The sequence below is a fragment of the Phocoena phocoena genome, chromosome 7 (genome assembly GCF_963924675.1).
Source record: "Phocoena phocoena chromosome 7, mPhoPho1.1, whole genome shotgun sequence".
NCBI lineage: Eukaryota > Metazoa > Chordata > Mammalia > Artiodactyla > Phocoenidae > Phocoena > Phocoena phocoena.
In genome coordinates this window covers 83,740,671-83,755,075 of record NC_089225.1, presented here as the reverse complement: position 1 = coordinate 83,755,075, position 14,405 = coordinate 83,740,671, and positions in this window count along the sequence as shown.

Sequence of the window (14,405 nt, the reverse complement as noted above, 5' to 3'; positions counted from 1 at the left end):
GTTTTCAAACCATGTGGGCAAATATCAAGCAGCACAGTTGCTGAATCATATGGTGAGTACTCTTAGTTTTGTAAGAAACCACCAAATTGTCTTCTAATGTGGCTCTGTCATTTTGAATTCCCACCAGCAGTTAATGAGAGTTCCTGTTGCCTCACATCCTCATCAGCATTCGGCATTATCAGTGTTTTGGATTTTGGCCATTCTAATAGATGTGTAGTGGTATCTCATTGTGATTATAATTTGCATTTTCCTTTGACATATGATGTTGAGCATCTTTTATATGCTTAGTTGCCATGTGCATCTTCTTTGGTGAGGTGTTTGTTCAAGCTTTTGCACATTTTAAAAATAGGGTCCTCCATTTTCTTATTGTTCAGTTTTAAGGGTTCTTTGTATATTTTGGATAACATTCCTTTATTAGATATGTCTTTTGCAAATACTTTTTCCCAGGCTGTGGCTTGTCTTCTCACCCTCTTGCCAGTGTCTTTTTCAGAGCAGAAGTTTTAAATGTTAATGAAGTCCAGCTTATCAATTATTTGTTTCATGGCTGTGTCTTCCTGGCATTCTATCTATAAAGTCATCACCATACCCAAAGTTGCCTAAATTTTCTCCTGTGCTATCTTCTAGGAGTTTTATAGTTTTGCATTTTACATTTAGGTCTGTGATCCATTTTGAGTTAAATTTTGTGAAGGGTTCAAGATCTGTGTCTAAATTCTTTTTTTTTTAATTTTAATTTTTACATGTGGAAGTCCAGTTGCTCTAGCATCACTTATTGAAAAGACTATCTTTTCTTCAAGATCATATATTTTTAAAAACATATTGGAACACTGTGGATGCAAATATAAGAAAGTAAATTCTAGAGAGAGACGAGCCCGTACTAGGTGGGCAGAGATTTCATTTAATTTTCACAAAAACTCTGTGAAGTAGGATTATTATTAAACTACTTTCTTAAGGTCACACAGCTCAGAGGAAATGAGGAAATGTCCAGAGGGAATGCAGAAGCATCAGTGACCTATTTGACAAAACCAATACCTTGTTGGCAGTATTTTGGCAGCCTTAACTTTAAGTTTTTTGAAAATCCTCCCCTTTGACTCCTGTGACACTGAACTTTTCCTTCTTTTATGCTGGCCCTTTCTTTTCAGTTTTCTTTTCCCATCTCCTTAGGTGTTGGTATTCCCCAGAGAGTTGACTACAGCATTCTTCTCACCAATGTCTTTCCTAGCTGTTAGTATATCTCCACTCCGGTGGGCCAAAAATGCAAATGATTTCCCAAAATACTTACTACTAGTTTAGATATTTCTCCTAAACTCCCAGCAGGATCTCTACCTGAATTATCCAACAGGAGCACAAACCCAACCTGTCCAAAACTTACCCCATCTTTTGTGTTGTCTTGTTTAGAGAATGAAATTACCTGGAAGTTCTCAAGCCTGCAAGTTGAACGTAATCCTGTCTTCCACTCCTGCTTTCAAACAGTCACTATTATCACTTCCACATTCTTAAATACTCTCTTATAGTCATCCCTTCTATACGTTCTCACTGTTACTATTTCACTCAGAACTTTTCTACATCTTTCCTGCTATTGAAACAATCCCTTGACTTCCCTCCCCAACAACATGATGCGCTAGCCCCTCTCCAGTCCTCAGTGGCCTGGTTTCATCATATAAACAATCTTGCTATGCTTCCTATGCGATATTCTACTATCACCCCTCTCCCTGACATCAGACCTCCTGTCTTTTGAAGAACTAGACATTGGGGGGTAGATTGGGCCTCTTTGCAGACTACTCAAACCGCTATAATCTCCAGACCCAGGTTTTACTTTGTTTTGTTTTTCAGCTTGGAGGTCCCTTGGTTGCAAGCTGAAAGTGTTAGCTTCTACCCAAAGAGCTGTCTTCTGTCACCTACTAGCCTCCCATTGTCACCTTAATAGCAGTTAACCCTTTGGGCCCCAGCTGCCAAGAAATAAAACAGCACCAAGACCATGATACATATCTAATGGAAATTGTTGGCATAAATTAAAAGGAAAAAAGAGGATTTATCATTAGCAAATGGAAAAACTAAACCCCCCATGTACCTCTGCCACCAGAAGACAGGGGCCAGGAATGAATACACAACCTAGAAACAATAAGCAATGGAAAAATATAGGAGGTAAGAAACATTATCCCATCCTAGGATATTCCTAGAAGTTACTTTGGGATAGCTGTTCATGGGGGATTCTCAGAAGGGGCTCACAGACGTCTTTTTTTTTTTAATTAATTAATTAAATTTATTAATTTTGGCTGCATTGGGTCTCTGTTGCTGCACGTGGGCTTCCTCTAGTTTTGGTGAGGCGGGGACTACTGTTGGTTTTGGGGCGTGGGCTTCTCATTGTGGTGGCTTTTCTTGCTGCAGAGCACTGACTCTAGGTGCGCAGGCTTCAGTAGTTGTGGCACACGGGCTTAGCTGCTTCACGGCATGTGGGATCTTCCCCGACCAGGGCTCGAACCCATGTCCCCTGCATTGGCAGGCAGATTCTTAACCACTGCACCACCAGGGAAGCCCGGGGCTCACACACTTCTAAATCATGGTGTGAACCTCAGGTCCTGTGAGAATGGCATGTGAGGAGGTCCAGATCTCTAGTGAGTGAAGGCAGCAGGGCAGAGGTGATGTGGCGGAGGTGAGGGAGCAAATGGAGAACGGGCTCTGCAATGGGACAGCCTGTGTCTGAACACTGGTTGCACTGCTTCCTAGGATGAATCTGTAACTTCTCTCTGCCTGAGTTTTCCCATGTACCCATTGGGGATGTAATAGTATATTAGAATAGAGAAGGGTTACATCAAATAGCTGGTATAAATGTCAGGTGATGATGATGGGATTGTTGTTTTCCTTCTTGTGGCAATATTCTGAGTACTGAGTTGGCCCAAAAGAGATTGATGGGGACTCGGGTGTCCTGACCTTAGATTGTGAGATTGGATGGCTTATTCCAACCTAGTTATTAATTTCTCCCACCCTGTGCAAGTCAGTCCTGGCTTATTTGCTCTCAGACCCACCCCAGCTCTTCTTTGTTTACTTCTATACTGCAGGGGGTCTACTCGCTAAGGACAGTGTCCCAGGCTCCCATGCCTACTGCCTTCTGTTTCCTGTAGTGCAAGGCACTACAGGAAGCCGGAGGGTGGAAGGCAGAGAAGCCAGGGTATCTCCCTGTCCCTGGCAGCCTCAGGAGGTGTCTGCAGTCACTGAGTCTCTTTTCTGGCTCCAGAACCCATTGGATAAGCCCATCATGGTTCCAACTTCCACTGAACTCCACTAACTCTGCCTTCCCCATCGCCCTTCCACGAGAAGGTACTAATGGCTTCCTCTTCCGGCTAATGTCTGGGTTGCTTTACTGTCTCCTAGTTGACTTTTAGTTCTTCTATTACCTGTACACCCAAGCACTTTGATTAGATTTCCTCTTTTTAAAAAGAAAGTGGGGACTTCCCTGGTGGCACAGTAGTTAAGAATCCACCTGCCAATGTAGAGGGCTATGGGTTGGAGCCCACGTGCCACGGAGCAACTAAGCCCGTGTGCCACAACTACTGAGCCTGCGCTCTAGAGCCCGCGAGCCACAACTACTGAGCCCGTGAGCCACAAATACTGAAGCCCGTGCGCCTAGAGCCTGTGCTCCACAACCAGAGAAGGCACAGCAATGAGAAGCCCGCGTGCACTGCAACGGAGAGTAGCCTCCACTCGCCGCAACTAGAGAAAGCCCGCGCACAGCAACGAAGACCCAACGCAGGCAAAAATAAAGAAAATTAAAAAAAAAAAAAAAAAGAAGTGGTTTCTGTTTTCTGATTTGGATTCTGACCAGTACCCTCTGCATTCCTGTTCCAGCCATCCTATCAGTGTCTTTGGGTACCTGAAGTTAGGGGACACTGCCTGGAGCTCATGCAGCTTTAACAAGTGGAAGCTGACTGACACCACCTCCCTCCCGCCCCTGACAATTCTCAAACTCAGGGATGGGAAGTCCCTTAGCTACACACACAGGCTGTCAGGCAGCAGCGTTTGCCCGCCTGAGCTGTGTGGGATGATTCCCCAACAGTCCCAAACATTGCCGCTATCTATATGACAGTAAAGAAATGTTTTGGCAGAAGCCAGTCTGGGCATCGAAATGCTGAGGCCCATATGTTCCTGCTAACTTCCTGCCAAAATGTTGTTGCTTGAGTTATGAAAAGTATAACTTTTTAATCCAGAATAAAAAGGGAAATCTAACCCAGGGATATATTTTAAACTGAAAAATAAGGGAAAAAGAATGAGTTAAAAAGTAATAAAAATGACAAATGGGAGTGATTGAGAGTGGGCGATTAGGGAGGCAGAGTCTAGGAGATGTATTAGGGTTCCTATTGTCTGCCTCACCCTGGACTTTTAACCTCAGGGGCTCACCCATGCGCAGTGATCCACCGGGCTCCTACACGGAAACTGAAGACGGCAAACATTTCCATGCAATTGCTTCTTCCTACTTATACTCAACCAACGCTTGCTCACCTCTGGTCTCCCTGATGCCTGGGTTCTGGACTGCACCTCAAAAGTAGCTGCTTGCTTCTGCTCTCTCTGGTTTTTGTAATTCACCAATCCCCCTCTCTTTCTGTTTGCTGGGCTTAGGTTTACCACTCTGCTTTCAGCTTTGCTTGCTATCTTGATGGTAGCCATCTCTTCAGCTTCAGAAAAATTCCCTCCACTTCTCAGTAATGCTACCAGCCGGGCAGGCCTGAGCCCTTCAACACTGTTCGGCCAAAAGAGGAGAATTTGGCACTTACAAAATACAGAACAAGGAGGAGAAAGCGGCAAAATCTAGTACAGAGGGACAAGACAGCCATGGACTGGGAAAGAAGCAAATTTTACAATGTATAACTTTTTCATTTCTTGGGAAAAACCATAATTTGACAATTTTAAGATACATTGAAGAGTTATCAATAATAAAAATAAAAGAGATGCTGGTAAGGAATTGTGGCTACATGGCCCAGTAATTCAGAGATGCCAAGGGGAATTATTTAAAATATAGGCTCTGTGCTGTTTGTATCCCACTCATATCTCCAGGCCCACCTCCATTCCAGAGGTTACCTGCAGAGAGTTCCCAGACGCTCCAAGTGTGACTTGTCTCTTGCTGCCTGGGGGAGCTCTCCAGCTGGAGGAACATGCTCACTTGTACATGTGGAAGACTGGAAGTACAGCAAGTAACGTCTCAGGAATGAACCTCAAACATTGAGAGACGAGAGTTGATGGATGAACATCTAGGTTCTTCAAGCCTTCATGGGGCAATTATAAAGCGTATTCTATAGAATGTCCTGGAAAGCCCCAGAAAACTCCCCATTGCCCACTGTTGTAACCCTGTCAATAACACACCCTTTATTGCCTTTACTCCCTTCCTCAGTTCCCTCCTCCTTTATCTTGCTTCCTGGGATCACCTCCCGAATAAACTACCCTTGTCCCACATACCCAATCTGAAGAGAACATCATCTTCAGAAGTTATCCAATCTACACCTAAATGTCAGCTTTTGACAGCAGTACCGTAGAGAATGCCAAGATCCCAATAAAAACTCAAAATCTTAATTTTAAAGACACAATCAACAGACATCTGAAAGGGAACTTGCCTGGCTGCCAATGGTCAAAACTGCTTCCTGTGATTATTTTATAAAGAATACTAAGTCCTGAGTTAGAATAGGATATTCCTACATATAAAACCTAGAACAAATTATTGAATTTTTACAAACCTTTTTAGGAGAGACTATTCTACATCAAGTATTATACTAGGACTTCATATGTGTATTAGATGTTCACAATCACTCTATTATGATTAAATAAAATTAAGCTCACTTCATAATAAAAACAAAGAATTAATGGTAAAGGAACTTGCCCAAACTTTAGATTTCTTTTGTGGGTATTTTTAGATTTGATATTTTGGGCATATAGGTGACAGAAACGGAGTCTCCTTCCCTAAATCCATATGCTCTATGATGTTTTCTAACTTACTCTGCAATTAGGTTGGAGGATTTAATGGGGTTCTGGCCAGTGAGAGATGAGTTGAAATAATGTAAGCCACTTCTAGATGATCCCTTAAAGTTTTCTAGTGGGGTTATCTAGCCTTTTTGTCCCCCAGATCCAAACAGAAATCGAGTCCAAAAATTTGAGATCTTGGTAAGATTGGAGAAACCTACTGCTTCTAGATTCCAAAAGGCAAGAAGTGGAGTTTAAGAAAGGTTTTGAGTAGCAAACACCCAATAAAATGTAAAGTGACTGAGCAGAGTTCAGATTAAGGGAGTGACTTTCCAAACTTGAAAGGTAGCCACCATTAAGTTGAAAGAGATGGGAATAGAGGTAAGAAAACAAAGAAATGTAGTAGACATGAAAATAATGATTAAACGATATCTTTGGGTATATTTATTACCTCATGGAGCTGATTAGAATGAAATAGATCAAAAGTCTATTCACTTTCTGAGGGAGTGGTATTCCTCTCCAAAAACCATGAGCCTGGAGTATAAAAGGCCTTTGATAAGTTTGAGCTCTACAACCTTTGGTTCCCCAGCCTTCCACGAGCAGAAGCAAACATTGAAAGTTACAGCCTGGAGGAGGAGATGATTTCTCACACTCATTTCAGGTTTGATCAGAGAAGAGGATAAATGAGAACAATCTCTCCAGAGGACAGAGTCAGGGCTAATCAAGGAACAACACTCACCCTGGGTAGGGGCCTCCAAAATGTGGCCAGCAGGTTTCAGAATTCCAGATGTGTGGTTACTTTGTGTTGCAATTTCCTCCTCCTTTTGAATAGGAATGTTTATTGTGGTGATTCTGTCTCTATTCCACCATTGTATGGGACAGATCATTAATTTTTTTAAAGTTCATTGGTCTCTGGACTGGGAGAAGCCACATCCAGAAACCCTGGACCTTAAGCTAATGCAATGGATTTGGGGTTGACTCTTGGGGGTGGCATCAGTGGTGGTGTGACTGATTTCTTTGTGTAGGAGACAGGAAGAAAGCATAAATGCTCAGAAACATAAATCAGACTGAAGCAGAACTCACTCTACCATATATGAACTCCTGTGCGTTTGTTCCCCAGCTTCCCTAGTAGGTTGGGGTCATGTGACTGGGTTCTGGCCATTGGATGTAGATAGAATCACTCCATCTAATCTTCCAGCTCTCTCTTCTTCTGCCGTGGTGACCGTGGAGGCCTCAGGTCCTCACGTTCCTGATGGTGTGTTGACAAGATGAAGGAAGACTGCTTCACACACGTTGCACTTGGTGTGAGCTAAATATAAACATTTATGGAATGAATGAAGCCACAGAGATTTTAGGGTGTATTTGTAACTGTATCATAACTTAGTCTATCCTGACTACTATTCTCTCCTATCCATCAGAGAAGATTCATAATATGGGAAATTTTGAGATAATTCTCAAGTCTAGCAAATTTGGGGAGATGGCAGGCAGAATTCTTTTATTTTTATCTTAGAGTAGAAATTATGTGTAAGATGAAATAAGATTTTAGAATTTCATGAGATGACATTTTTTTTTTTTTTAAAGAAGATGTTCGGGGTAGGAGTTTATTAATTTATTTTATTTATTTTTGCTGTGTTAGGTCTTCATTTCTGTGTGAGAGCTTTCTCTAGTTGTGGCAAGCGGGGACCACTCTTCATTGCGGTGCACGGGCCTCTCACTATCGCAGCCTCTCTTGTTGCGGAGCACAGGCTCCAGACGCGCAGGCTCAGTAGTTGTGGCTCACGGGCCTAGTTGCTTCGCGGCACGTGCAGTCCTCCCAGACCAGGGCTCGAACCCGTGTCCCCTGCATCAGCAGGCAGATTCTCAACCACTGTGCCACCAGGGAAGCCCATGAGATGACATTTTATATAAACTGAAAATTAAGTCCAAGGACCTAAGTATTTCAAAACAATTTTTGAAGAAAAGCTATTTTGCAAAAGGTTGCACTCTGCCATCACTAGAGGCACTGGTTCAGGCTCTCTATTAGCTCTCTCCTGCCTCTTCAATCTAAGATTTGGCCTCAGCGTATAGGCTTCTGTCTTCTGAGCACAAACCCATGAGTTTGCCCAAGAAAAAACTTTAGTGGTGTTCTTTCATCTTCTGGGTCAAGAAAGAAATTGGCTCTCCAGAGGAATTTAATATTGGTTTGAGCAAAAACGAACAATGTAGCATCCTTTAAACTGTAAACATCTTCAAAATCTTGACAGTGCTGTAGACTGACACTCCTACCTAGAATTCTAGACATTTTATTATTAAATGATATAAAGCAACTATACCATGACTGAATTCAACACCAAGCCCCTGGGCGTAACAGTGGTGTTTCAGATATTAGTTTCTTTAACAACATTCTTGGCATTTCTTGGTTGGAATCAAGAAGGAAGACTGGTCATCAGAAGTCTAGTCATCAGAAAGGTGCTATAGCCCTTGCCCTATGAAGATGTCTGGAACAACGATTGTGTACCCATCGCTGCAATCCGTATCACCCACATACTTGGAATTTGGCATTTTCCAGCTGAATAAAGCTTGAGCGACACCCACAGCGTTGCCTGTTTCAAGCATCTTGCTGATATAAGCCTCAAGACGTTCCAATTGGACTCCATGCCCATTACTCCATACTATGATTTTAGGACAAATGTTATATGCACAAGCAAGAGCTCTGTTAGCCATTAGAGTAATTAATGGTTTTCTTGTTATGAGATTGAAGTGCAGATCAGAAATTGTTTGCTCCACCATTTCTACATACCAAGAGGGGCAAAAAAGTGAGAAGATATTCCCGTTTTCCTTAAACTCAGATACTCTTCTTTACTCCTTCCTTGTCAACTCTATAACCTCCATATGGAGATCTCTGCTTCTGGGAATCTACCTCATTTCACATTCTTACTAAATAATGAGTTCCTAATGCAGATAGTATGGGCCACCCACCAACTGCCCCTCCTCCTTTCTGAACCCTCATTTTCTTTCAGGTATCCACCCATCCACCCAAACTAGGGTTTTCCCTTTTGTCATTGAGTTTGCTGTCTTTACTGCCACTGCTGCCAGGCATGGATTTTTACCACTTACCTACATGAAGCCCTCTGTTCTGTCAGGGAGGCTACTGTTCTTTTTTTTTTTTTTTTGCAGTATGCGGGCCTCTCACCGCTGCGGCCTCTCCCGTTGCGGAGCACAGGCTCCGGACGCGCAGGCTCTGCGGCCATGGCTCACGGGCCCAGCCGCTCCATGGCACGTGGGATCCTCCCGGACCGGGGCACGAACCCGCGCCCCCTGCATCGGCAGGCGGACTCCCAACCACTGCGCCACCAGGGAAACCCGAGGCTACTGTCTTTAACCTCCACCCCCTACCCAGAGCAACAATTTCCAGAAAGGTTGCACTTGTGGGTCCCTTTGCAGGGGATGATTTCCCTCCAGGTAGCCCATCACTTGCTTCCTCGCTCTTTCAGGTCTCTGTTCAGTAGCTGGTTTCCCAGTGAGTCCTTCCCTGAGCATCCTATTTAAACTTTCAGTTCCTAGCTCCACCCATAGAATCCCCAAACCTCCTGCTCTAATGTACCTCACATACTATGCGTATTTTTTCATTTCTTTCTTTATTGTCTGTTTCCTCACTTAGATGCCAGCCCCATGGAGGCAAAGGTTTTACCTGGTTATTCACTGTGATACTCCAGGCATCTAGAATAGTGCCGGGCATATAAGAATACAATCTGTGAAGTAAATGACTAAACTGAGCTGCTTTTGTGATTCCACAATCATTCAAAGGGGCTCCGAAGGGTCAACACACATTTGGTGTGTGTGCTGAGAAGGGTGAGGGACCCAGGAAGGTGAGGTTAGCGCCAGGTCAAGCTATTTGGGGTCTGAGGCAAAAGGAAAAATCATCGATCCTATCCCTATTTAATATTTTGAAATTTTGTTCCCCATAGATTTTTTGTTTAATTAAAAAAATATTGCATGAAGATATTATTTCTCTATTGAGTTTTTTGTGCCCCCTTAAATTTTGTGCCTGAGACAAGTGTGTCACTAGCCTTCCCCGAGTCCTGTCCCTGGGTGGCTGCACAGGACCTTGGAATTGATCACAAGGTATATGCTGACTGGCTGAAACACCCCCTGCATCCCTCCCCAAGAGGTTCTAGGGAGGGTTCTGCTTATACAGGGTGTGAAGCAGGGAGACTTTCTAAGTATAATCTTTTGAGGGAACTCTGAGCACAATGCCCAAAGAGTGAGTTTCCAGACTGACAAAAGGGCCATTAGTGATGATGATGATGATAACTACCTTGATGATGGTATTTAAGTCGCCAATGTAGCTAACGAAGGAAGTAGAGTAGCAAGGAAAAGCCTGAGGCAAAAATGATATTTCATCAACATTTTTCTTGATTTCTTAGAAGTCATGCTGGAGTTCAGGAAACCACAACTCTGAATGAGCTATTCTTCCAGCGTCAGAGCAGAGTGGTGTTTCTTCAATGTGTGCACCAGATGAAGTAGCTGGCTGACATTCAAAGGACATAGCATGTAACAAATACATATTTTAAAGATCTCCTGAGGGGCAAGGAGATGCTTGTGGTATGAGAGGCATGGAGGAGCTGAGGCTGACTGAGAGCCCACAGACCCACAGTTCCCTTCTCCTGCTGCCCCCAGGTCACACACTCATTTAGCGACCACACAAATTAAAAATACATGTCCTCTCTTTTTCTTGATCAATTGTTGAGGACATAGGATGAGGCCAAGTTCAACGTTAGCTACACTTCTGCTATTCTGGGTACTTACTATGTGTAGACATTGTGCTAATTGCTTACATACATTATCATTTAGTTAGCACAATAGCTGTCTGCTGCAGGCACAATTATTACACTCCTTTTATAGATAAAAACACCGAGGATCAGAAAGGTCCACTTTCCCCATTGCCACTTAACTATTAAATCTTGGAATTGAGAATCCAAATCGGAATTCAAAGGTCTTTCCCTTCACCACTCTACAACATTGTCAACCTTCGTCTTCAGGTCTCTTCAGTCTAAGGCATCAGAAGAACTTGACTTTGGTCTCATTCACTGTCATGCTAAGTACCACTTAATCTTCCTTACCTTTTTCCTACCTAGCATGATAGAAAGGACAACTGGCCCAAAATGCAGGTGACAGAAATTCTTCTCTTCGCTCTGCTACTGGCTTCATTTGTAGTTTAATTTAAGTCCCTTAGCTTCTCAAAGACTGAGTTAAGTTCATTGTCAAATAAAGGGCTTTATTTGACACAAATAATTAGGTTATCTTCCATACCACCTTTTCAGCTGGAACCTTCCATGATTCCATTTCATGATCTAAGGCATCTGTGGCTACCACAAAACACTTAACTGGAAAAACTTATGGCAATGTTTTATTGAACCGTTATCACTTTAAACCATTGCTCTAAAGCCGAGGTAAGATTTGAAAATGTGATAGGAAATAATTATAGGAGAAAGAGGATTTCAGTGGAGGGGCGCACTCAGCCTCAGCGATATTCTTTGGGGGCATGTGCTCTCCAAAAGCCAAGAATGTCTAAGCCACTTCTTTTGTACAAAGGCAGGAGATTTTTTAGAGAATAGAGCTCGTTAGCAACTATATAGCTTTGTGGGACTCCCACTGCTCCAGCATTACATGGTTTGGGGAAAGAACAAATCTGAGTTAACCAGCCATTGTATGAATAAAGTTACTGAACTCCACAAGCTACAGGAGGAACTCCTGAAGCTTATGGACAAACTGTTCGGTCATTCAAGCTGCGTAACTGAAAGGTTTTTGAAATCAACACCAAAGCACCAGGGCCAGGATTGGATCTTCAAGGAAGAAAGTTGGGCTGGAGATATAGGACTACACGGTGATCTTGATTATAGCCTGATGCCACCACTTAAAGGAAAACCTTTGCCAACACCTTGATAAGGGTTAGTGCGTGCTAAACAATGGAAGCATTCTCTACAATATTTACCATTTACTATGGATGTTTACACTTAAGTTAACTGTGATTTCGCTCTACATGGTTTATTGTACAGGGTGAATTTAGTTTTTCACAAGTAATTAAAACCTTTCCTTATAAAGTCCCTCGTTTCTTCTCCTCTTTCTCCCTTCCTCCCTCCCTCCTCCTCTCCCCCCATTTCTCCCATCCTTTGATTTTTTATTTTATTTTTTTTAATGAAAGCTTCTTTCTTTCTTTCTTTTTGCTGTGTTGGGTCTTCGTTTCTGTGTGAGGGATTTCTCTAGTTGAGGCAAGCGGGGGGCCACTCTTCATCATGGTGCACGGGTCTCTCACTGTCGCGGCCTCTCTTATTGCGGAACACAGGCTCCAGACGCGCAGACTCAGTAGTTGTGGTTCACGGGCCTAGTTGCTCCGTGGCATGTGGGATCTTCCCGGACCACGGCTCGAACCCGTGTCCCCTGCATTGGCAGGCAGATTCTCAACCACTGTGCCACCAGGGAAGCCCCCATCCTTTATTTTTAATGAATATTTATTGGCTGCCTTGTTTGTATTCAGACACTATGCATAAAATGTTGAACAGAAAACAGACATCATTCCTGCTTCCTAGAGTTTTTGGACTTTTGTGCCAGTGCAGGACCTCTTCCAGTTGTATTAAGGAGGCTTCATAGGACCCAGGGGGAAATTATTGACATTTGCATTCACTATCATGGTCCCCAGGACTAGTAGGAGCCCTTCATACACAAATGAACCTCTTGAGCAACATAGTTCCTAATAGCTCTCTTGTACGGAACATCCACTTAGCCTCCTGGGGAAGCAGCAGGCAGCAGAGTTAAAAATGCAAGACGTTTCAGTAGTCATTTTCACTGAGGTAAGGGAGGTCTCTGAAACAAACACTTTAGAGCCTGCGCAGAAGATGACTCTACATAATTTCAGTTCATTTCTCTCCACGTGTACTGAACACACAAAAGGTGTTAGCTACCAGAGCATCTGCTACAGGGTAGTCATTGTGGACCCACTAATTGTTAGCTGCTGGACATTCAAAAGTGAATGAGACTGGTTCCTGCCTTCACATTGTTCACAGTTTAGCTGGGAAGAAAACACATCAACAAGTCATTAAATAGAGTGCAAGAGAGGAGAGTAGGGGAAATATTTATAAGGTACTGAAGTAGTTCAGAGAAAAGGGGTTAATTCTATCCTGGGGTAGAGAAAGGCCAGAGAAGGCCTCCCAGAGTTGACTATTACAGAGTTTGAAAAATCGAGTAGGAATTTTCTAGGCCAAGAGAGTGAGGAACTAGGATGGAGAGGGAGAGGTGGAGTATGCGGGGCATTCCAAGTAGAGGGAACTACGCCTGTGCAGGCATGGAGGTGTGCAGTGAGGGAGGGGCAGACTAGTGGTTTTGTGCTTCTGCCTCAAAAAGCATAAGGCTGGATGAGCTGGAAGATGAGTGAAGATGGAAATCAGGTACTACTCCATGTGGATGTGCTTTAAGGGCTTGGATTCTATCTTCTAGTCTAGGCAGTGGGGTTGGAGGTGGGGCTGCCCCTGAATGAGTTGCAATGCTGTAGTTGCTTTTCCCTGGTTCCCCAGGGCTGTGTCAGATAAGGACTTTTTACAGGACCATGCAGGCCACACTCAAAATTGTCCCTTTCCCGCAATCATCAATCAGTGTGCCATGGTCCAGATGCCTCAACTCTCTCATACCTCACAGGGATTCTTGCTCTCCCGTGGTGTTCTCTGGAAAGCTGTGGTTGGCAGATGACTCAAGTCTCCTGGCCCAGGACCTGACCCTTTGTCCCATTCTCCTTTCTCTCAGAGAACCCATCAGGTCCTCATGAAAGAGTTTTGGCTTCTGAGAGCCAAATCCTGAATCCTGGCTGATTCAGTTCCCTCTTGGGAATTGATACATAAGCATAATCTGTTGGGTATGATCTAGTGGGTTGCAAGTAACAAGCCTACTCAATCTAACCCAAATAAACATTAAAAACACATCACCTGGGGCTTCCCTGGTGGCGCAGTGGTTGAGAGTCCGCCTGCTGATGCGGGGGACAAGGGTTCGTGCCCTGGTCCGGGAGGATCCCACATGCCACGGAGCGGCTGGGCCCGTGGGCCATGGCCGTTGAGCCTGCGCGTCCGGAGCCTTTGCTCTGCAACGGGAGAGGCCACAACAGTGAGGTCCGCGTACCGCAAAAAAAATAAATGAATAAATAAAAATACATCACCTAAGGATGCAGTGTTACCTCAAGGAAGCTAAGAGCAGAGATACTCTGAGCCTTCAAGCTTCAGGAAGTCTCTAACTGGGAACGAGAGACTTAAGGTACATGAGCAGTGCTATCTCCCTTAATCCCATTTTTACCTTTTTCTTCATGTCTTCTGTATTACTTTTTCTTTCTCCCTAGACCAGCTTTCTTGGCTCTCTGGTCCACGAGGAAAACTTTAGTTCCCGACTCTATAACTTCTAGATCCAGCCGTATTGAACAACTCCCTAAATGCCAATTCCAG